The sequence below is a fragment of the Amphiura filiformis genome, chromosome 2, assembly GCF_039555335.1.
Source record: "Amphiura filiformis chromosome 2, Afil_fr2py, whole genome shotgun sequence".
Classification (NCBI taxonomy): Eukaryota; Metazoa; Echinodermata; class Ophiuroidea; order Amphilepidida; family Amphiuridae; genus Amphiura; species Amphiura filiformis.
The window spans coordinates 43,842,442-43,866,851 of NC_092629.1; the positions used below are offsets into that span (position 1 = coordinate 43,842,442).

The 24,410-nt window shown below is 37.3% G+C and overlaps 2 protein-coding genes across 3 annotated transcripts in view; one reads left to right on the forward strand and one right to left on the reverse strand.

The window, feature by feature from the left end:
• Positions 1-24,410, reverse strand: part of LOC140146262 (protein O-linked-mannose beta-1,4-N-acetylglucosaminyltransferase 2-like) — a 120,718-nt gene that overhangs the window by 64,296 nt on the left and 32,012 nt on the right. Inside the window, exon 5 of one of the 2 annotated variants that reach the window (XR_011858215.1) lies at positions 19,035-19,082. The exons of the other annotated variant lie outside the window; for it this stretch is intronic. The gene's annotated coding sequence lies outside the window, so the exon portion shown is untranslated. Of the gene's footprint in view, positions 1-19,034; positions 19,083-24,410 lie in introns of those variants that run through there. 2 annotated transcript variants of the gene reach the window in all.
• The window catches only part of LOC140146261 (synaptic vesicle membrane protein VAT-1 homolog-like), a 122,958-nt gene that overhangs the window by 55,305 nt on the left and 43,243 nt on the right, over positions 1-24,410 (forward strand).

Sequence of the window (24,410 nt, forward strand, 5' to 3'; positions counted from 1 at the left end):
TTTAGGGTGTCGTTTTTGCCAAGGGTTAAATCCTTGTTTAGGGTGCTTTCAAAAGTTGATTATCGCGGATGGTTTACAGGCGACAATAGGAGTGCCCCCGGGAAATGAATTGTGAAAAATGCTTCCTTTGTTCGGCATGATCAGATTGTGTCACATATTTAATACGTAACTTCTGGAATTCCACAGACTTTGTATTGGGTACAAAGGGTTGCTTTTAAATCAGTACTACACACCCGGGGAGGGGGCACATCAACATTTTTGGTGGGTATGCTCCCGAATTTTGAGGTGGTGGGTCTTTGGGAGCTGACGGCGCACTGTAAAAGGGGGTCTTCGGAGCTGCGAACCGGCTGTGAACAAGTAAAATGGGGTCTTTTGGAGCTGCGAAAAGTCAAAATCAAGGGTCTTTCTTGGCTCTTTGGCTGAAAATCACCTGAAAAAACAAGAAATATGAGGAATGAGCAATTTTTGGGTCTTTTAGAGCTGAAATTATCAAAATCAAGGGTCTTTCGAGCTTTATTTTGGTCTTTCGAGCTGCGAAACCCCAAAAGGGGGGTCTTTCCGGGGGAGCATACCCGTATGGTCATTTGTGTTGAGTGTCCCCCCCCCCCCCGGACTACACATGACTTAATTTCAATGGAATCACAAGAATGTGGTTTTTAGTTTTCTTTAAACAGCATTTTTGGAGTTATGATACTTTTTATCTGAGTAATAAGTTTGTAAATGACTTGAAACTATAATACTAAACATAAATATTTTGTGCATACTAACAGTTCACATAGATGAACGCGCTTTATAGATCATGTGTGCACTGGTAATAGAAATAGGTGATGCACATGACATAGGCTACTAAGTACAGTAATAGATTTTTGTCAACTGAAAGAAGACCCTGTAAAGGTCTATAATTATGCTGAAAGCAGCATACACTAGAGAACGTACATGTCAAGTCCACTGTCCACTGTGTGAGAGAACATGCACAACTTACAAGGCCATGCGAATGTTTGCCTTCAGTGGTGATGCTACAAGAAGCAATTAGTGCACTTGAGCTTGGGTTCATAAAAAATCTTCATAACAAACTCGCAGTATGCACTGACGTGCTGACCTCAGTGGTCAAGTCATTTCGCATGGTAACCTTCTACTTTAACCCCACTCCTTTAACCCCATCACAAAATGTTACGCCAGCCGTTATTCGCTGGTTTCCGATTACATCACAGTGAAAACGAGAAAATAAGTTTACTCTAAACCCGGAACCATGCCGATAACTCGCAATAAATATCCGACAAAGACTTTTTCAATTCACGTGTCATTATCCTGGAACTGTGATTAAAGCAAAATATAGTCCTATGACAAACATTTCCTCATCATTCTTCATTATCTTCTTTGAATTGATTGTCAGCTTCAGTAGGCCTATACAACAATTGTATACGACAATAAAACAATTTAACATTTCCCACAATTATTATTACTTGACATGCATAATTTATTGCATGTGTCTGCAACTCCATGTGCCTGTCCACGTGAGTTTGACCATTTCACGTTTACTGGCCTTTATAGCTCCATGTCCCTCCGCATTAAAACCATAACAAACAGTCCCATGAAGTTCCATGACATAAATTCATCATAAATACACGATTATTTTCAAAATTTGACTGTCACTTTCATTGACAACAAATAATACAACAATATAATAACAATTCCCGCAAGATTATTACTTGACATACATTATTTCTTAAACCAAATCACTTCTCGATGACGTCATATCTCTATCCCTACCTATATCGTGAATTAAGTTATCAAACTTTAACTATGCCTTGCGCGAGGTATATAGCGGGGCTAAACTTTTCGAACAAATACAATACACTAGGACATATTATTACACGTAATACAATATTTGCCATACATGCCTGGACATTGTGCAGATTTACAAAAACAAATGTTTCAACAGTTTAAATATATACGCATTATATCACCAAACGCAATCGGGCAACTTCATTTTACTTGAACTCTACTATCACTAAGTACGCCACAGCCATATCAACGAACTTATGCATATGCAAATGAGCCCAATTCTATACAAAATTGACATCACGCATGCGTCTAGCTCAGTGAAGAACCCAGACAGCGTGTGTTTCTAAAAATAGTATTTTAAAATGAGTGTTTTTTTTCTTCAAATTATCGTACACAAACTCAACGCATATACAACAACAATTTTACATAAGTCAATCTTGTTATACATATAAAGCTACCAAACACAAAAACAATTTCCACAGTCACAATTACGTGTAAAATAATTATATTTTACTATAGTAACGGTCACATCATCTCCAACAAATTCAGTATTATATCCGCCTGCGGAAAAACAAATTGAAAGTTGTCGTCTGCATTTTAAATGTATTTTCAATTGAAATTCATTCTTACTAGTGAAGGTCAAAGGTTATACTGTGATAAAACCAAGTGTAAACATCACTTCATTGAAGTAACAGTTTCATTCCAATAAGCCAAAGAACTTATAATTTTGTATTTTGTAGAAGCCCTCAGATAGGGGGTAGGGGGAAGTGAATTACAGAAGGGATAAAACCAAATTTTTTTGTGTCATTTTTGGTTTTTACTGGAGGCATCTCGGGGGGGAGGGGGTGAGGGGGGAGGGCAAGAGTTTTGATTGCCACACTCCATGCCCCTGTGGCCCTGCCAATGGATCTTATCTGAATTCGGTATTAGCACATATGATGTAGGATCATGTAAATATGGATTAAAGTAAATCAATCTGGATTTGAAAGTGTATGTAACCCCATTGTATCCATGCAGTAGTAGGCAGTCCTTGTAACATGCAACCAATCCAATCTGGATTTGAAACTGTATATGTACCCCGTATATTGTATACCTCCAGTAGAAGGCAGTCCTTGCAACACTCAATCAATCCAATTTATCAACCTAACTGTAATAAAATCCCAATGTATTCTAAATCAATATCAAAATATTGAAATAAAGCTTCATGTGCTGCTATATGATATCGCTAGCAGCCATTTTGAAAATTGTGTCAGTTCCTCGTTCGCTTGATGGCTGTCACAAAATGACATCTTATACTCAAAAATAGGAGTGTCTGTTGTCAAATTTGATTACCCCTGACACCTGTAAATCAGGCTGTTCCAGTTAAAATCCATACACCCCCTGTGGAAGATATATGACCTTAATCTCCCAAACAGGGGGGGGGGTGTAGATTTCATTTCAAATGAAGTCACCCATTCAGGTAACCCCATTTGTAATGCACACTCCCTGTGTGGGAGATTATGGTCATGCCTTCCGATAGGGGGTGTATGAATTTCAACTGCGATGGCCCATTGAAGGGATATTCTTTACGATGGATATACGTGATCTAGCAAGTACTGCAATTTTGTTTACCTGTGATATTTTAAATGTGTAGAAAATTTTAGATAGTATTTTTGATATTTATTCAGGTTCATACATAGGGGGATGTGGCTGCAGTCTGCACTCCCCTCCAAATTTGCAAAACGTATAAAGAACTCCCAAAAATCCCAATTTGCGAGTGTAGCAATAAATCAAATCAGGGTTTTTATGCTTTTTTTGGTCAAAAAAGATCAACATTTTTGGGAAGGAGGTCCACTTTTCACAAAATTGCTCCTCCCTCAAGCAAGATGTTTTGTGTTAGCATTATCTTTCCATAATGTGTGTTACAACTTGTTGTCAAGCAAGTTGAAAGTAAAGAAGTTGATAAGTAAATTTGGACTCTTGGTATTCAACCACTGTATGGTTCCATCATGTGCAAGGAGAGCCTCGATCTGGCAGCATACCGCTCATTCTACAAAATCCGGTGCCAATCCACTAAAAAAATAGAAAAAATAAAAGTTGTTCAAAAAGACCTGCTTTTTGTGTTTTTTAAAAGTAAATGTATCACTACTTTCAGATGTAAAAATTGCCAACACCACTTGCATATTTTTCTTTCAGGAAGTCATGATGTTTTTTAACACTAAAACTCAATGTAATGTGAGCTACGTTACTGACTATAAAATGGGCTGGTTTTACTCAATCCAAGGTCATAAAAAGCAAATTAAAGATCACTTGAGTGAAATGTAAAACAGATTTCACCATTTCATAGAAGTTTTGAAGATGCGTAAATGAGTGTGTAACGTAGCTCACAGTAACGTAGTTCACGGGTTTTTAATGTTTTTAATGTGATTTGCGAACGTTAGAACGTTATGTCGGTTAATTCTAATATAAATGGGGTTCGGCCACTGGTAGCTTTCACATATTATTAGGAAGTACATGTAATACAAGTGCATACTATAGAATTCTGGTAACGTAGCTCACCAATCTTAACATGGTCGGTTGAAATTTCAATGTTTACAACATTCCTATGCCAAAAATGCTACAGCATCACAATTTTTACTGTGATTTTTAAAAACCTATAAGTGTTTCCTTTCAAAAACCGCAAATTACATTGATACCTCTGTTTTACTTCTTTCCAATAACGTGTGTTAAAAAGGAGTAACGTAGCTCACAGCGCTTTTGGTGGAAAGTGCAATTTATTTTAGAATTACACAAAGACATTTTAATCACTAAAAAATAATGTTGATAAACAATATGTTGGTGCGTTATCTAATTAAAAAAAAACAAATATGTAAAGAAATCGCATTTATTCAGAGAAAATATTCAGGGTTAGATGTGACACTTGAGCTGTGGAAACGCATTTTTAGCGATTTTTGAGCCTTTGCAAGGGTTAATCAGGCTGAAGAAAGCATTTAAAGTATGGAAAACTATATATGTCCGTGTAGATCTCGTTGAGTTCTACCAGAAAAACAACATATTTGATGTCCTAAATGCTCGACAAAGTTTTTGTGGACCAAAGAATGGAAAAAAGGCTATTGGCACCGGATTTTGTAGAATGAGCGATACATGAATGGGAATTGAACCAGTCATATAACATTGTGTAAAGTTATGCAATTCTTCCTCCTTTCATGTCATGCCAGTTCGAGGCTCTCCTTGAATCATGGCGGAACCATGCAACCATGGCGAATAGTGATGGGTCTGCTAAACAAGCTTGAGTACCCCTGTGTGGGCCTCACACCTGAAAATGTGGAAATGATGTAAGCATGAAGCTGTCTGCAACCTCCTTGTGTATATCACACTTCTAAATTCAGATCAGTAGATTTCAAAAGGCGAATAACAGCAAAAAAAGTCCACACAGCACTCAGATCTGCATCTGGGAAATGATCGCGTTACAGTATGCGTGCGCGTAGGGCTTGATGCCGTCTGCATGAGAAGTTCACATAGGGCTATTTCAGCTGAAATCCACACTACCCCTGTGGAAGATTTTGAAAATATCTTCCACAGGGGGAGTATGTTTTTCAAATGTAATTGGTCAGGGTTAATCAATTTGACACCCATACACCCTATGTATTATGGGTTCACCTACATCTTCCACAACTGGAGTGAGTATTTCAAATGGAAGTTACCAATTGTCTATTCTATTTGAAACTCATACTCCCTCTGTGGAAGACTTAAGCTCAATCTTCCACAGGGGTAGTGTGGATTTTAAATGGAAAAGCATAATTTGATCCGCACCTCAGAAATGCGCATTTATGCGGACCTGGCCTTTTGTGTGGAATCACCCCTAGATTAGAGGCAGTAGGAGTATTTTGATCACCATCTCAATGCGCATTGATGCGGGCCAGGCCTCTTGTGTGGGAGCCACCCATTGTGTAGATTGCAGACAGTGGGCGTAGGCGTATTTTGATCAAACTTGTCATTTTATTTTCATCTGGCATCAGCTCAAGATGTAAGAAAGTCAAAGTCATTTTATTTGTCTCTCTATGTCTATTTTCAAACACAAATTTCAAGTGTGTGTGTATATTAATTCTGACTCTAGTATTTACCAGATAAGATGTTGATGGGTGCTCCCACACAAGAGCAGGATGAACATAAACTCTCTCCACACATGTGTCAACTGCAGACGACAAGTTTAAAAACAAATTAAAAACAAAAAAATTTCAGAATTGTAACTTTGCATGGCCGTATTCGGAATCAGCATGAAAAATGCATTAAAATGAGTACAAGCAAGTCTAGTATTGGTTCAGTAGTTCTCAAGATTTTGAAAAAATATCCCCTCAAAAATCCTGCATACATGTACTTGCTTGTACGAATTGTTATTTATTTCGCAAGTGAGATGTTTTGTTGTAGGTTAATTGTCTTTCCATTATGTGTGTTACAAACTGTTGACAAGCATGTTGCTGAGTAAAGAAGTTGATAATTGGACTCTTGTTAAGGTGATGGTCTGCTAAACCAAACCCAAAAAGCCTTTTCCAGAAAACTGAAAAAACAAAAAACAAAAAAAAACCAATCCCAATCGGACCGACCCAACTTGGCAAGTCCGTCCACCCATAAAACAGGTTGTTGTTTTTTCATCGTCTTGAGCTTCACCTTTATGTATACATGCATATCCCTAGCTTAGTATCTACTTGCTATTTCTAGGAATTAATTCAAAGGCTGTAAGCCATTGTGGTTTATTGGCATCAGATAGTATTAAGGGTAGTATTATATTGTGTATATTATACAGAAGGGTTTTCATCTCAGGAAAGAGCTTTGCTGGTTTAATCATGTCTAGACTTTGGGAACCAAGGGAGAACAGTGCCAGTGCATTGATTGGTCACCCCAGGTTAAATGAGATATAAATAAATAATGTAACACTGTTTGGTTTTTCGGGTGGGGGTGGGGGCACATGCCCCCCCTCCCCCAAATCGATTTCAAAATATAAAAAATCCCACAGGTAAATTGCTGAAAAGCTGCTTGTGCAACCCAATCAGGTCCGGTGCCCCCATCATGGTTGGTGCCCCCCTGACTCACGCTTAGCCACAGGTCTAACCTGGGATCATTCTCTTGAATGCAGTGGCAGGGGGATGTGGGGGAAAATGCCCCCAGTCAGAACTCTTGCCCCCCCCCAGTAAAATCCCAAAATTGCGAAAATCCCAAAATTGATTTTGCCCCCAAAGCCCCCCCTGCAAAAAATTCCTGGCGTCGCTACGGCTTGAATGGATAGGGTATTTAGATATTTTTATCGGTTACAATTTTATTCTTCAGCTTATGCAGGTATAGCATCAGGATTATGATTCAGTTTTACAGTTATGTCATTACATTGGAAGTTCCTTTTTGCATGAACACAGTTTAACAGCACACCAAGTAAATTTCTTAAAGCATCACTTGGATCACCCTGTATATAATTTTATACTTGATGATGTAGATAGAGCAGATAGAAATCAATTTGCCATTGCCAGGCATATACTGCCTTACACCCACACAAACTACCTGTCCCTCCCTACCTTATACATATTAACAACCGACATTTTACACACAGGGTTGCCAAACCCGCGATTTGGTAGCCATTTGGCCGACTTTTCAACATTGTCTCCAGCGACTTCTGGTAGTTTCTTGCCTCATACCTCATGGTAAAGAGAAAAATTGGGCGACTTTTGGATTATTTGACCCGCGATTCGGGTTGAAATCTTTTGGCAACCCTGTTTGCACACTCTGACATTGCACTTTTATCATCACTTACAATGAAAACCTGGATGTCACTAGATTTAATATGGCTATGATGCATTCCTACAGCGTAAACATGCAAAAGATTCTCGAATGCAACCCCCTGCTCCCAAAAAACGCAAAAACATTGCAAATGGAAACATACTGACACATCATACAATGCATGTACATTATAATATTGAATGCGCATTTCTCATTTTCTTACCCGGAAACAATATCTTTCATTGATTAAAGAGTATATTGATTGTGAGTTGTTTTGCAGATAGAGCATGCTTTAAATGCACCTATATAAATAAAAAATCCTTTAAAAAGGGAATGGGGCGCCAAATGGGAGCTTTGATGTGATGTGCTGAGATGTAACCATTTGGATAAAATTTTCTTCTTTAAAACAATTGTAACATTAGCATAGTAATCTAAGAAAGATTAGGAAATGTAAAGCATATCTATTGCTGTGGGAGAGGTGTAAAATCTTACGTTTATAAAAAAGATATTCTAAATTCGAGTTTGAAAACAATTTCGCAATATTATGAGTATTTTTTTTCTTTTTTACACATTTGAACAATATTCTGATAACAATATGTGAAATTACAACACACAGTATTTTCTATAATATGAGATCTATACAACTTCTTAGTCTAGAGACAATCAGCATTTATAACACATTTTGCATAACTGAAAGAAATTGCATTTAAACTGATCTATCCATAGAGGTGGGGTTTCTTCAGGCCTTCCTCTTCACTGGCTGATTTTAAAATGGTTTACTTTTACTTGTTTTATTGTATACGGGTGACATGCAACTTGGAATGCAATAGTCTTCTTTATATTAGTGGCACACAACATCAGCACCCAAATGAAAATGACCATTAACACATCAGTGATAGCCAGGGTGATAGTAGATACATTATTCACATGCTATTGATGGCATATGGCAAACCATCACTACCTGTCACTAGCCATAATTATGTCACTTCAACTCATTATATTTAAATGATCCCGAGGTAGTTTATAATTCACCTGTATCACAATACCGTATCTAGGCGGAAATTTTCACAAGCTTTTATTTTTGCGCTTTAAGCGGTTAATTTCAGAACTGCGAATTCAAAAGCCCACAAAAATATATGTTATCCATAGGCTTTAACCCTATGAGAACTACCTGCTGATTGGCCAAAATGAATATTGTGTCCAATTTTGAACCAATCAAGGAGGGTATCAATAAGATCATCTGCAAATGCAAGTCTGGCCTTAAATAGTTTAAAGCCTAGTCATAATATTGGCAATTGAAATGATCATTTCAAGTTATCAACCAATCAGAAATGCTGTAGATGACCAGTAGTGTCCAGGGGGTTAATGTGTAAAATGTTTGTAATCGCGAGCACTAGAAACCGCAAGACTGCTCCAAACAGTTCAATTTGCGAAAATATCAATACCGCTAAAATATCCGGCTAGACAACAGTCACCCTCCTACACACATTTCTGTGTCACATCAGGTTGCTGCAGAGAAGATATCATACCCTTCCCAGAATCCTTTGCAACATGATGTATCAGCTAATTTCATCAAACGACACTCCCATTAATTTGTACAAGTTCCTCTTGTTTTCATTTTGAGAATAGACTGGTAAACATGGGTCGATAGACAAGAAATAAACAAATTTGGAAAGATCTGGATGGGCTCTGTTCGTTAAGATACATTTCGTCACTATCAACACTTCGTCACTGGTCGTGTGTCTTGAGCTCGCCACCAAAAAAAAGGTGGCGGTTACATTTTGCCAAAGTCGACTCAAAACAAATGATGATATCTCTGTCAAGCAAGAAGGTATTGTCATGCTTGTGGTCTCATTTTATTGCTAAATAAAAATGCACTTTCAACCCTGTAAAAAGAAATACTTTAGCTTTTTTTAATACTGACACTGTGCTTCATAGAATTCAGAATGGGCAGGGTGGCGGTGGTGGGGGATGTGGTGGTGGGGGATGTGGTACACACAAACTCTATGGGATTGATATTCTTAGTGCATAATCTGCTTCTGTAAAGGCTGTAAATTGGATTTGGACTCTATTTAGCATCTAAAACACTCATGGCCTTACAGCTAAACAATTCTACTAATTGTTTTTAATAATTTATGATTGGTTTAGTCTAGAAAATACAAACTTTTCCATAATAAACTACCCGTTGTCATATTAAACACTGTAGTAAGTAATGCAGATGTCTTCAAAATCTAAAAGTTACTGTAAAATTTTAATTACTGAACATATCATAGTCAAAGTATAGATTTTCTGAAGGGAAATTTGATGAGGAATCTAAATATGGACATATTTTTTCTGTATCGGTTAGGGGGGAAAATGTTTAGGTTCAAAATATGTTGAATTGTAAAAAAATCTAACATACTTTGGGACACCCTATATTCCTAGATTACCAAACAGCTGTGATTTTGGTTTCTTCCAAAGTCAGTTGGCTCTCCATATCCTCTAACCAAATGAATGTTGTTTACTTCCAGTTTATTGCTGTAAATTGGTAATAAGCAATGCATTGAGTGACCCATTTTTTATCAAAATCTTTTTTATTTCACCCTGTATAACTTGCAGGTCACCCTGTATAATGAGTTGAAATGTATATATTTGAATTGCTTATGCCTTCAGCTGTCCAAAAATGTATACTTTTGCTAGTTTAGGGTTGATGATTGTCGAGATAATCTAATTAGAAACCCGGTTGGTGTAAAAATTCATAATATTTGTCATGTAACGCTAAGGGTGGTGAGCTCAGGACACACAGCCCACTATCAACCTGTGTTGCGCTAGATAGCAAATCAGTACCAAGGGCGGATTTAGGGGCGCAGCCGGCGCGCGCCCCCTCTATTTTTTGACTAGCAAAGGGCGCCGGTAACTTAAAAATACAAAAATTGTAAGAAATTAAAAATAAAGGAACAAATTCAGCCATGAACAGCAAACAATGGGCCCAAACCGTTGAGTTTTCGAGGGGGTAACCCCCTTTAACACATTTTTTTCGTTTTCGACCAAAAGGCGCCCCCTTTAGCAAAAATTCCTGGATCCGACCCTGAGTACAGGAAATTAAAATGGGAGAAATGCATTATGGGAAGTATAATATATCTTCCCTGACCGAAATTTGACACAATTTTGACATATGTCAAAATTATGTCAAACAAAAACGATAAGAATTGGGACATTTATTTGACACAAATTTGACATAAATTTGACATATGTCAAATTTGTATAAAAATTTGACATATTTTTGACATAGTTCTATGTCAAAAGTGTGTCAAATCACATTTGTGTCAAAATCATGTCAAATATTATTTTGTGTCAAAATTATGTCAAACAGGATCATATTTGACATACTTTTGATATGTCAAATATGTGTCAAAATATATTTGATACATATTTGACATAGTACTTGGTTATGTTAAAATTGTATCAAATCGTGATCATATTTGACACACTGATGTGAATGCAGTGGTGGAGCTGCCGTTGAGGTGATCGAGCCAGCACAGGGAATCCTTTTCTACCCTGTTGCCCAGGTGCATGCTCAGCTTCCAGTCAGTGCCAAGTTATTGGAAATCCCACTTGAGGGCAAAAAAATGCCACCAAATATTCAGATTTGTGCAAAATTGTGTCAAACAGGATCATATTTGACATACCCTGGTACTTTTGATATGTCAAATTTGTGTCAAAATAAATTTGATACATATTTGACATGTAGTTCTTGGTTATGTCAAAAGTATGCCAGAATGTGATCACATGGCTGCACCACAAAGGTGAGGGGCACGGAGGGGCTTAATTTTCCATTAAGCTTAAGTTTTGCCCAATGAAAACCAAAAATCACTGAAAATATTGATGAAAACATATTAATGACAGAATTGGATGCTTTACGCCCAATATTTATTGATATACTATTTACCCGACTACCTCTCAACCAATATTTTTAAACTTGTAGCTTGACCTGTAAAATATTTTGCGAGTAATTTAATACCAAATTAAAATTCAAATACGGTATGTAAAAACAAACACATGTGACCTTAATACAGATTATTTCACATAAAGTTGTTGTGACCTTAATACAGATTATTTCACATAAAGTTGTTGATCGGTCGGAAAGAGCAATCTGACTTTTTTTGGGGCCAAATAGTGAGAAAAATAGTCTTAAGTTTGCCACTCATGTATTCTAAACAATAATTAGTACGACACATAATTAGTGCGAAGTTTTGACGGATCCATTTGAAATCATGAATCAGAAAAATGGTCTTTAAAGTTAAGTTTTATGTGCATGATCCAGATCTGCATGATCTTTAACAGTCCGAGTCAAAATTAGCAAGGTTCTTTTTTCACATTCTTCTTTGCGTAAAATCTGAATTCTGAACTCCTCATTTTGCATAACTGATATGTACAGCATTTTCTTCTTGATGAGTCGCCATTGATGAGTTGCTATTCCTGCCGCATTCGGATCCCTTTTCAATAGCATCTGAAAGCAAATTGAACATAAAGTTACAAATTAAATAAGCTTACACATTTGGTAGTTTTCTGAAACAACTGAAAAAATATTTGGTGTCATCAACAAGAAATTCAGGATCATCAAGAGTATATGGTTGGGCAGGTATTTCCACATTACTTTTTTAGAAATTAGAATCCATCAGGGAAGAATCCATTACCTGGGATTTTTTTCTCCCAGATTGACCCAAAATACATTTTCGAAGCTCTCAAGCATGCCTAGTTCTCAAGTACCGTAACTATTTCTATTAAAGGTATGATAGGCAAACCTTAGTTAACACATTTGCTATACTCATGCAGCCAAATTGGTCCAAAAATACAATACAAATTTTACATACAGCACGGGTATACATAGAAAATTAAAAGAAAATATTTTTCAAGGAAACCTGCTTAAATATGTACGGTGCGTACGTTACCTTACCGTAATACTTCAATGAATAACAATGCAATAAATGTACTTATCTTACCATTGCTAATTAATATTTATCAGTCCATATGAAACAAGTTTGGTAAATTAGATAGTGTCATTCAGTTTACGCTTTCTCAGATTAGGTGTCCATTTTCTATCTTGCTCTCACTTGCAAGACATTTTGATATAAATGAATTATAGGGGGGGCAAAGATTTTTGGCAGGCCAAAAGGGGGGCAAGCATTTTTGGCAGGTCGAAAGGGAGGGCAAGCAATTTTTGGCACAGATATTTTGGGCACCGTTTCTATATTACGCCCTAAAAAGGCGTAGGAAAACATTAAGAACACGCTCAAATATGCAAAATTTCCAGCTCTCTGCGCTCGCATTATATGTTAAGACAATATAAGGTTTTAAATTCGGGGTCCCCAAAATCTTGTATGTGTAAGGGGGGGGCAAAGATTTTTGGCACGTCAAAAGGGGGGGCAAAGGTTTTTGGCACGTCGAAGGGGGGGCAAAGGTTTTTGGCACAGCCAAAGGGGGAACAAGCGATTTTGGCAGACCATTTGAGAATTCACCCCCGGTACACATAATTATTGCACCACCCCTAACCTGAGAAAGCGTAAACTGAATGATACTACCTAATTTACCAAACTTGTATCATATATGGACTGATATTAAATAAAAAGCAATGGTAAAAGTACATTTATTACATTGTTATTCATAAGGCAGCCACGGTGATGTGCAGTATAACGTAATGAAAACTAAATAGCTGCCTGATTTATTTGTCATTAAGTTAAAAACACCTACCATGCACAAACTTCAAGCTTGTAGTGCGCGATGGACCCATTTTCCATGCAGAAACGGCTGTAAATAGAGAAACATGCACATGGCAGCTATTATTATAACGTCAAATATGTCTGAAAATAGCTGCCTTTGTGATTAGTTCAAATGGATTTGCATTTTATTGAGTATTGTCTGAGATTTGAAGTACTATAAAAACTTTCACTAAAGGCAGCTATTAATGTGTGTGTATAACTGTATACATAATACAATAGCTGCCAGCCGGACTTTAGCTGCCGGTTGCCTCTGTCCGAACTTTAAGCTCACGTGGACCCCTTCCCGACCTCCGCTTGAATTTAAATTTGGAGGGGATGATTTTCTAGTTAAATGGTACAGTTTGACACTAGGAGCAAAAAAATATGGTTGAAATGAGGGGCACTTGATGCACCCTAACTGGTACAGACTACAGTGATACATGTAGTGATGTACTGTAGTCATGTGTATAAGTAGAAGTATAGGTAAGCTTAAAATACATTTTTAATTTTCAAAAATGTTGACTGTATACTTACCATGTGCTTTATCCAGTACATACAGCATCCGATGATGCAGTTTAGTCTTAAATTGATTGGTACTCAGTAGCAGCATGAACAGCCAAAACTAAAATCTTACTCCATTCTTGTCCCACCATGCTGCATGCATTCATGATTCACGTCACACTGCAGTGCAGTCATAAGATTCGTTTACTATATAATAGCTCAAGCCTGTCCACCGAATCACACATTGTATATAATGTTCATGACTAGATGATATTGATGCATTCCTCCGTTGGCATGACAGACTGGCTTTAAGCTTTTAAAACGAAAATTGAACCGTTAAAATTCAAATCCACCACCACAAGCTGCCATTTTCTTTTTCTTCTTCTGAATGGAAGTTCCTCTCTTATGTAGGAGCACCGAAACAAGAAATTCCCTTGGTTTAATGCATGGTTAGCTGCATTTAGCCCAGTGCATTAATGCCCTGTTAGTAATAGGGGGCTGTCATTTTTCCCCGAATGGGGGTGGGGTCGTGAAAATACTGGGGGGTCATAATGTTTATGCCAAAATGGGAGGGGGTCATAATTTATTTACACCAAAAATAGGAGTTAATTAAAATATTTATCATGAAGAGCGCAAAATTTTGTCCATGTTCCGCTCCCTTTCCTGACACTTACATTGTACTAGACCTATAAATGTTTTTGCACGCTTCACCCCTTAGTTCAAACAATGGATTGAGTCTGCGTGGGCAGAAGGGGGGTCATATAAATTTTCACCACGAGATTGTAAAAATTCTGATAGCACATCACTCAGCAAGACGGCTCTTAGGAATGATCCGTTTTTCATCTCAAGCTTATAGCTATAAACTAGTAATGCCATCCTTAAAAATTATGTACTAAATCATAATGAGTAGGCCCGGCCAGCTCTTCCGATGATGCCTCAAAGCAACTTAATTCATGAGACTTCCTGGAGCTGGTCCCTACACGGTCCCTGCCTGACGGGGGGAACTTTATAAGTGAAGGTATGTGCCTACTGGCATCACAAAGTAGGGGCCTATCGGTACAAAATATTGGGGGCAGGGGTCATTGGGTATAGATATCAAATAAGGGGTTATTGGCTAGAAAAAAAAAAAAAAATTGAGCAAAATTCTATTTCATTGTTCAAAATTTTCCAAATTTCAATACAAATTTGCTGAAATAAGAGAATTTGAAAGTTGCTGCATTATTTTGTGGCATTTTGGTGATACCATTCTAGAAAAAGGGGGTCATTGGGTAGTCAAAAAGAGGGGTCATCGGGTATGACTTTTTCAAAAAAGGGGTCATCGGGTATAGTAGACTTCAAAAGAGGGGCCAATTGACAGGCACATAATACTGTCACTTCTAAAGTTGAGTGCCCCCGGCCTGGACACACCAGAAGCATACTGACCGGGACAGGAGGGAAGGGGAACAAGTTTGCTCCATCTGGCTCAAATACTGGGACAAAATTGCAATGACCAAAAATCGTAATTACTTTGATCTGGCTGCCTCAAAAATGGAGCAAAATCCTATTTCTTGTTCAAAATTTTCCAAATTTCAATGCAAATTTGCTGAAATAAGAGAATTTGAAAGTTGGTGCATTATGTTGTGGCATTTTAGTGATACCATTCTAGAAAAAGGGGGTCATTGGGTAGTCGCAACTAAAAAAGGGGTCATTGGGTAGCCGCACCTAAAAAGAGGGGTATGACTTTTTGAAAAAAGGAGTCATCGGGTATAGTCAACTTCAAAAGAGGGGCCTATTGACAGGCACATACTATCACTTCTAAAGTTGAGTGCCCCGGCCTGACACACCAGAAGCATTGGGCACACACTGGGTCACATAATTTAATTTATACAAAAAAACATTAAGAGTCCCACGTTACATCGCATGGTAAAAAGATAAAAGAACGATGTTTTAATATAAAATAATTCACTGACGTTTTGTACGAAACGTCAGTGAATTAGTTTATATTAAAACATTGTTGAACAACACCTTTTTGTTCAGTTTCTTTTCACATTATACAAAGCCTTATAATCATGTCAGATCTTGATCTTATGTCTTGATATGTAGTTTCAATAAACCATGATAAACAGTAAATATTCTATGCGGTCATTAAATTCATATTCTCTACTGATCATGATGTTTGATTCTAAAAATTCAATGATGCTAAAAAAAGATAAAACAATGTTTCATTTTACAATGTACATGCATTTGGTCAGTAAAATGTATAAGTTGGATTTGACACAATTTTGACACAATGAAATTATCAACAAAATGGCTAAGTAAAATTTGACACAAATTTGACACAATGAAATTATCATGAAAATGACTAAGTAAAATTTGACACCAATTTGACATACAAACAAATTTTCTGAGTTGGATTTGACATAATTTTGACACACTGAAATTATCAGGAAAATGACTAAGTAAATTTTACACAAATTTGACATACAAAAATTTTTTTAAGTCAAATTTGACACAGATTTGACACAATTTTGACACAAATTTGACCCTCATACTTTTCATTTGAGAATCTAAGTTAAATTTGACATAGTTTTGACATACTTCAATTTTTTTGACACATATTTGATACAATCAAATATATGTCAAAATCTATTTGACATAGTTTTGATATATCAAATTTGTATCAACATGCCATTTAACATATTTTTGATATACTTTTGATATATATTTGACATAAAAATTTCTGCGTGGGTTCCCTGAGGTTGCTGCATGGTTAAGTGTATGTTTAAGGTGCTGTACCTACATGTATTAGTGATGACATCCTCTCATACCAATACCATATGGTGTAACAGCCATTCCAACATATACACAGAGAGTACACTGGTGGAGGGTAGCTCAGATTCTGAGCCTTGAGATTAGTCCTCAATAAAGTTGTCATGTTAAAAACAAAATGTGGATACCATGACCTACAGTCTCTGAGCTATTCTAGACGTGCCTGTGAATCTCAGCTGGCAGTGGTCACTAAATATTTTGCGATCAGAGGGGAGGGGAGGGGCATGCAGTCTCAGGACCTGTGGTGATCAGAGCATGATGCTAGAGAGACTAGCTTCGTAATCAGAGGGTTTGTGCATGGTTTGTATGTACCCTTGTCACTACAGTCTGTCCACCTAGAAGTACAAAGTAAACAGACCTCGGAAACGGGAGGTATGAGAATAATTATTTTAGTGCAATGCGTGTGTTAATGCTTCTTTGGCGCGTCAACTGCTGTGAGATGAGCCTTGAGATTAGTCCTCAATAAAGTTGTCATGTTAAAAACAAATGTGGAAACCATGACCTACAGTCTCTGAGCTATTCTAGACGTGCCTGTGAATCTCAGCTGGCAGTGGTCACTAAATATTTTGCGATCAGAGGGGAGGGGAGGGGCATGCAGTCTCAGGATCTGTGGTGATCAGAGCATGATGCTAGTAGAGAGACTAGCTTCGTAATCAGAGGGTTTGTGCATGGTTTGTATGTACCCTTGTCACTACAGTCTGTCCACCTAGAAGTACAAAGTAAACAGACCTCGGAAACGGGAGGTATGAGAATAATTATTTTAGTGCAATGCGTGTGTTAATGCTTCTTTGGCGCGTCAACTGCTGTGAGATTTGTACTTGCCGAGCGCCCACGCTCTTTTCATGTCGCATTTTTTAAACACGCAGTGTGTGTGATGCAAAGCATCGACCCCCGATGCCACATATTTGGTTTGTACTTCTATGTGGACAGACTGTAGACTGGATGTCATATCATGAGGGCTCTGATTAAGAGCTTGTGGTGGGTTGCTGAATTTGGAAACTTTGTTTGCCCAGGTTGGCCATCTCACTCATCATGGTTATTTACATTATTTATTTATTTTATTCAAAAATTGTTTTAACCTATTACTGTGGTAGTTAATCCTGTTACATCGCTTCTATGGCGAATAAACCTGCATGAAAAAAAATCAGTTGATAGTGCCCTCGATGACCACTCTCTCCATAGACTTGCATGTAAACCTTGATGTAAATACCCTTGTTATAAAAATGCCCATGAATTAAAAACAAGCATTTTCCTTATTATGTTTTTCAAACGAGAGGAATATGCAACAGTTCACTATTAAAGAGTCCTTAAAATTCTTACTTTGAATTATAAAATATCTGCTTGAAATGAGGTGAATGATCTCAATGGTAATAAGACATATGCATGATATTTACCGATTTATTAAACTTTCTTGTCACTATGACGTCTTGAATTTAAAGTTGGAGGACAGGTATGAAGTGCCTCTTCATCATAAATGTCATAAAATGTTTAATTCTAATTATAAATTAAGTTTGATGGTTCAGAAAAAAAAGCTAATGCATTTTCGGGAATATTTATGATATAACACAAAAACACGCAAATAACATACAGAACAAATGAGACCTGTTCTCACAAAATGAGCAAAAATTCATCATGGAAGAAAAGGAGATATAGTTCATTGAACATGCCAAAAAAACAATAGAAAACAAAAGAATTCTGCTTTGAAATATTGATTTTTGAACAAAAAGCAAGGGAGCAATCCTGGCAAGTTATATCAGTTTAAAGCGTATGATTCTGAGATTATGAATCTTGCCGTATTAATCCAAAAATAAAGATTTGCAACTTAATTTCCTCTTATTTTGTAAGAACAAGTCTCAAATACAACAGGGTTTCTCAACTTATTTGTTTGAGGCCCGGGGGGGGGGGGTGCACTTACATTACGTGATGGACACCATGCTCATGTATGGACTCTCAAAACATACCCTAAACAAGTATTTTGCCATTTTTTAACACTAAGAAAGTAAAAATTCATGTTCAGGTTCTTGTTTAATATAAGTAGTTTGATGTTTCTTAATGTTTTACCCTACGATTTGTTCTGATAGAAGCCAAACATAGCCTATTTCACCCTTTTTTATTTTGCCATTAAACTTTGGTACCCTAAGCAAGTATTTTGCTTGGAAAATTATACCCTTTTTCCTGATTTTTGGCGTTTTTGATACCCTAAACAGGTACAGCGCTGTACTTGCCCAATGCTGAAAAACTTTTTACTTGAAATACAAGTGCCCCCCCCCGGGTTTGAGGACCACAAGAGGCCAAACACATTTCCAACATACATGAAAAATACCCTTTCTTATGTTTTCCTAAACATTTTAGAGTTTATGGACCAAATATTAGTGGGTTTGGCCAATGGGCCCAGTTGAGAACCGGAATATAGAATGATAAAAACTCAACATTTATAAATATAAAAGAAAATAAACTTACAAATATGTAATCCGCTTCATTCAGATTCTGAAGTGTTCTTGTTGCCTTCAAAGAGAAAACATAGATTGAAACAAACTGGTTAACAAATATGTGACATGATCAAGGGGAATGAGTCACATGTCGACCCTGGTCGAAAATGAGTTTTACATTTATTCCTTAAGAGGACATTTAGAGCTTTCAGAAACTGAAACACCTATGTTGATACGACTTTCTTTTACGTCAATTTATCAATCGCTGAAAACAACGTAAAACAAAAGAATACAAACACTTTCTTTGCCAATAGAGGTTATCCGTGTTCTATAAGTTGCATATCCTATCTGAGACTGCTATACCTTGTTTAGGACTTTCAAAAGAAGTACCTGCATGTGCAACCATGACTGCTTCAAAATAGCCCGCCAAAGTCATGCAGGTAACGCCGAGGTCGTGCATTGAATTGGTTTGAATGAGGAATACTACGGGAATCAGCGGCTTTTGTTAGTAGTCACGCATGAGTGAAGTGGATAACCTCTATATCTCAAAATCAATATTAGCGACATGCGACTCATTTCCCTTGATCGTGTCACATATTGGAGAATGAGTTAGCGCAGCGGTTGTATCTTCACCACACCACTGTGGTCCTGGGTTCAAGCCCTGGCCGTGCTCAATATTATGGCATGTCATGATGCCATTGATAAATAATAAACGTATCATACGGTAGTGCACCTTTTCAACCACCCTATACACAGTAAATTTCTCTACCCTCCCACACACTAACTGTTCAATGGATGAGATTAAATCTATATTTGGCATTTTATTTCCAATAACATCACCAAATTACCAGTATAATAATATTGGAATGAAAATTAATCTCAACAATCTAAAATTACCATTTCACAGTCAAAAAGAAAGTTCAATCTATAAAAGAATAAAAAGGAAAATTAGTCACTTTTTTCTTTCAATTTTTTTTATTTGTTCTTTTCATTGTGTATGTTGCCATATTGTCATTGTTGCCATATTGTTTATTGTTGCTGTAGCAAGCAGCTTCAGTTATCAATGTTGAATTGTTGCTGTTACTCTCTAAATGTAAAACAGTGAATTTCCACTCTTTCAAGGAGTTGAACAAAGAACAGCCCCTTTTTGAGTGGAAAACAAGTGCTCTAAAATGAAAGGAAGTACATTTTCATTAGGCAATGTTCACTCTTATGAGAGTATACAGACTAGTACTTTTTTTCAATCCTTTTAGAGTGAAATTTGTCCACTCAAATAGGGGTTGTCCTCCATTTCACTCTCTCACTTTTTTTTCTTCTGACTCTTTCCACTCGGTGTACATTTAGAGCTATTTAGAGAGTGTGTAACTGTTATTAAAATGATCAGAAAACCTCCATGACAGTTGTTACTAATACTATGTAATAAATAATTTTTGGCAAAGAATAACAAAATTAAAATTTGACCTAAATCATAACATTGCTTTTACCAGAATCCTTAGATATAGGTCCCTATTTTGGGTAAAATTACTTAAGAAATAAGTGCGGGTTCAACAGCTTGAGGTAACCATTAGGGAGCCAAAAAATACATGGATGTTGTTGTAATGTTCTACTCCATTTAAAATCCACACTCCCCCTGTTGAAGATTTTGGAAATAACTGCCACAGGGGGAGTATGAATTTCAAATGGAATTAGCACATTAGGCAGCTCCATTTGAGACTCACCCTCCCTCAGTGGAAGATTCTTTCTCAGAGGGTGTATGAAATTCAAATAGAGCTGCCTAATGTGTTCATTCCATTTGAAATGCATACTCCCCCTGTGGATGATATTTCCAAAATCTTCCACATGGGGAGTGTGGATTTTAAATGGTATAGCCCAATGCTGCAGTGCATCATGGGAGAATACTATTTTTCTTTATTTTGCAATAAATTCAATCACTTCAGTAAATTTGTGTGTGAATCTGGGGCTATGATTTAATAATAGCTAGTGATAGCACCCACTTATGACAATAGAAAGGAGAAAATGGAATATATATGAAAATCACAATTTGCAGCTGAACCACTTCTTTCCATGCAATGCTATTCCAGCTGAAATCCATACACCCTCTATTGAAGACAAGACCTTAATATCCCACACAGGGGGTGTAGATTTCAAATGGAGCCACCCATTCAGGTTCATTCCATTTGAAATGCACAACCTCTGTGTGGAAGTGGAAGGTCATGTCTTCAATAGGGGGTGTATGGATTTCAATTGGAATAGCCCAATGCTCTGAATCGTTTCATGGTAAAAAAATTGAAGGAAATATGTGTCATCTGTGGTACAACTTGAAGTACAAAGACTCATGTGGAACTTAGTTTTGATAACCTGACCCAATTTTACATACTTTGGATTATCTAATTTACATTTTCATCATATAAAAACATAAAAAAATCTATACTACCTTCAATTTGACATGCAGAAAATATAGTTGAAATATATATTTTATGGCATGGTGAAAATCGGCATTTGTAATTAGCACAATGTACTACTCACTCCCTATTCCAGAAAAATACAGAACTATTTTTGTTTGGATTAAAAAGATATTATTCTGTTTTCCCAAATGGACATAGCTCAATCTTAATCCCTTAGTTAGTTCTAACTGGCAATAAAAGTCAAATTGAGTAGTTTTGCAATTTGAAGGGAAATAGGCATAAAACATGCAATTTTGCATGATTTCTTAAAATGAGTTTGCTCATAAATGTGTGTGTTTACATGTTGAATTCAGTTGAGGTAGTAGCTGAACTTTGTCATTTTATTCTGTAGTTTTATTGCTGATATCAATAGAGAAATCACCGATCTTCTTGTAAGGCAATGACTAAATTAAAGGTCAGGTCTGTTCATAGTACACCACAATTGCTTTGCGGTGCGGTCTCTTGCCGATGTATCAATAACTTTTTGCTGTAACTCAATGCAACTTGTCCCATTTTCAAATAAAAATGTATTTAACTTTTTGCGATACACGATGTAATACCGCACCGCAAAGCAATTGCGGCGTAGTATATGAATGAACCTTAACTGACATTCCTCATAAAAGAATCATGTAAATTAGGCGATCCCCCAGTCAGACCTCTTGCCCCCAGTAAAAACCCCAAATTACGACCTTTTAAACCTTTTTGCGGTAATTTTGCGCAAAATTTGTTGATTTTGCCCACCCCCTGAAATTCACTTTGCCCCCACAATGCCCCCCCCCCCCAGGGGCGGATCCAGGAATTTTCAATAGAGGGGGCGCCCACACAAAGTCAGACGCCACTCTGCAAAATCACATAAAAGCAGGCGCCGCTCTGCAAAAAAATGTGCCCCCTTCTAAATGCGCCCCTCCCCCGGAATAAAATTCCTGGTGCCGCCACTGTTGCTGATGAACAACTAGCTTGCACCTGAGTCTAGTCAGTCTTGCTCATCATTATATTTGTGACCCATGCATTTCTGTGTACATGTTTTTGCTCCTATATCACAAGTCTCAATCTCCACATAAGAGTAAACCTCTGATTTCAATCTTGAACCGTCATGCTTCAAGATTTCATGCTCTAATTGAAACTGAGCTATTCCAATTGAACTCCACACTCCCCCTGTTGAAGATTTAGCTAAAGTCTTCCAAAGAGGGAGTATGGGTTTCAAACGGAATACACAAGTAGGTAACTTCTATTTGAAATACTCACTCCAGTTGTGGAAGATATAGATATAGTTAAAGCCATATACATAGGGAGTATGGATTTCAAAACAAATAACCCTAGCCAATTCCATTTGGAAAACACACTCCCTCTGTGGAGGACTTTTCGTATTAAATCTTCCACAGAGGAGTGGCAGACTTTAAAATTAACGGAATAGCTCAGAATTATTTTACCTGGCAATGGCCAGCTAATAGTGTGCTGAGGCTTGTGGATCAACGTCTAGGTGTTGTGCCTGTGCGTAGCGCACTATAAATCACAACATCCAAGTATCATTAATCTCACTGATACCAATTGCCCACAACAAATGTAAAACGTCTGCGATTGATTTTAAATAAATAAAATATACATCATTTGCGTGATGGAATCATGTTTTTTTTATATTAAAAACAAGTACAATCATGCCTTATACTGAAAATAAAAAGGTTTTTGAGAAGAGTGTGAAAAATTGAGTCGGAACTGAATATTTTATATACAGATGTCGATCTGCGAGCAAAACATCAACAGCAAATCGGGGTCAAGTCTCTATTTGCGAGTCTCAATTTAGTTCAATTTTCAGGAAAAAGGCTTAGTACATAATGGACTATTCCAGTTGAAATCCATACACCCCCTATGAAAGACATGACCTTAATCTCCCACACAGGGGATGTAGATTACAAATGGAATCACCCATTCAGATAACCCCATTTGAAATTCACACTACCTGTATGAGAGATTAAGGTCATATCTTCCATAGGGGAGTATGGATTTCAACTGAGATAGCCCAATACGATATGGGGCAATTGTTGGATGAAAATTAAAGTGAAACACAAAATGTCAGGATATAGAATATAGGGCAAGTGTTCATTCACCTGTAATTTGATATCAATGGCATAGCGTGGGTGGGGGCACTGGGTCTGATTGGGGGGGCACAGACTGTTTTTCAGCAATTTTCCTAGGGATTTTCTCAATTTTGCAATCGATTAGGGGGGGCACATGCCTCTCATGCCCTAAGACGCAACACCACTGTTTGAAATCATCAGTGGCGGCGCCAGGATTTTTTTGCAGGGGGATGTTGGGGGAGGGGGGAACAAAGTGAATTTGGGGTGGGGAATCAACAAATTTCGTGCAAAATTGCTGAAAAAAGTGGAAATTTTCATAATTTTTGGGTTTTACTGGAAGGGACAACAGGGGGAAGAGTTCTGACTGGGGGAATTTGCCCCACGGGTGGTGCCACCACTGGAAATCATCTTTATCCACTTTTATTTCCTTATACAAATGAACTGAAGTTACGTCTTCAAATCAATGCATAAGATGGTTTCTGTTCTCCAGCTGAAGGAAGATCAGGCCACAACAGCACAAAGGAAATGATGGTAGTAAAACAATCACATAAACAGACCCGTACACAGCGACGCACCCCCCATTGGGAAGAGTATACAAAAAGTCCCAAAATTTCATCATTTACGAGCGTAGCGAGCACAAAATCAGGTTTTTTACACTTTTTTGGACAAAAAATGAACATAAATCAGAGCTTCAGTCTATTTGCTGTACATTGCCGAGACGAAAATAACCTAAATTTTTATCTCGGCTACATTGTGCATCCACGATTCTGACAATAGGAACTACGATACTGCCTTATTTTAGAATGTAGAGTGATCAACTATTTTCTATAAATACTTGCATGGAGGCTTTATTACAACTGATGATGGTTAAGTGCTGCAACCTGA